Genomic DNA, 1,373 nt, shown 5'->3' with positions numbered 1-1,373 from the left:
TCGACGATCCACTTCGTGCGTTCAGCACTCTCTTGGTGTCCTCCAAGACAGCTTCATTCAGAAGCGACAACGAGTTAATCGTTTGGTCGTATAATGGCCACATCGGCTAAATTGCCTGCCTTCAAGGCACCGCTAAACTCTTCGAAGAGCATCCACCGCAGGAATAGCCTCGAGGGTGAAGTTGCCGTCTTTTTTTCCCGTCATACCGTCGACAAGGGTATATAGCTGTAAGCTGTTGTCTACGGTAGACACACTGGGTCAGGGTCGATGCCCTGCGTCTTGCTGATAACATACGGCTTCGCCGTCTCCTCTCCATAGAGGTTTGGCGTCTCATCGAGACCAGTAGGAACACGCACTCGGCGTCGTTCAGTGGACCCACTCCCTGCTCCATCGGAGCCTTGATTTTATTAACAACATACGACGAAGAGTTGAAATTTTTACAGTCTTCGTCCAGCGGATACCGTGCCACTCCACGAATATCAGAGGGGCCTTGCCCAGGATGCGGCATGCAGCAACTGCTTCGAAGCGTGAGCAGTGCTCAGTGGATCACGTGCCACTCCGCGCGCATCACAAGGGCCTTGCCCTTGATGCCTCGGACCTAATCCGACCATGCTAATTTTGGCACGCAGTAACTGCTTCGTTACGTGAGCAGTGCTCAGTGGGTTACGTGCCACTCCACGTGGTCTCTCCCTTCATGCATCGGACCTTGGCCGACCATGCCACTCTTGGTATGCAGCGACTGCTCCAATACTTGAGCAGCGCTGAGTGGGTTACATGCCACTCCACGTTCAGCCCGTGAGCCACGCTCGGGGACTCTTGTCCAAAACACGTTTGGTGTTCAATAACTCGGATACTCCGATGTCTAGCACTGTGGCTGTCTCGGTCCAGTGCCCGCGCTAATAGCGCTTCTACTTTCTAGCAGAGGTAGGTTACTGACTCACCACAGCTCGACCACGAGACGAGAGCGAAGCGCCAAGGTCTTCAACCCCCAATCTTCTCATGGATCATTGTGCTCCAACCATGTCATACCAAGAATAAGGTCATACCTTGCATCCAAGTCTAAGACTAGGCAGCGTTCCACGCTATCGAAGTCAAGAAGCTTGACACCGAGGTCTACAGGGACCCTCAGCTTAGTGACGCAAGTCCCCGTCGCTAAGAGAACAGTGGTGTCACTCAACCGCGTATATAGCGCCTCAGCATACAGCTGACTTCCTCCGATTGTGGAGCGTCGAGCATACTTGCCCGACGCACCAGAATCGGTAGGGAACTATCATGGCTTAACAAAGCCTTTCAAGGATTCTTTGACGACCAGCAAGCTCAGCTAGCGCACACGCTCCGTGTAAAAGAACACACAGCTCTTCGGAGCTGGCTTC

Source organism: Plasmopara halstedii, assembly GCF_900000015.1.
Source record: "Plasmopara halstedii genome assembly, contig: Scaffold_2386, whole genome shotgun sequence".
NCBI classification, from domain to species: domain Eukaryota; phylum Oomycota; class Peronosporomycetes; order Peronosporales; family Peronosporaceae; genus Plasmopara; species Plasmopara halstedii.
Note: the sequence above shows the minus strand (reverse complement) of the source record.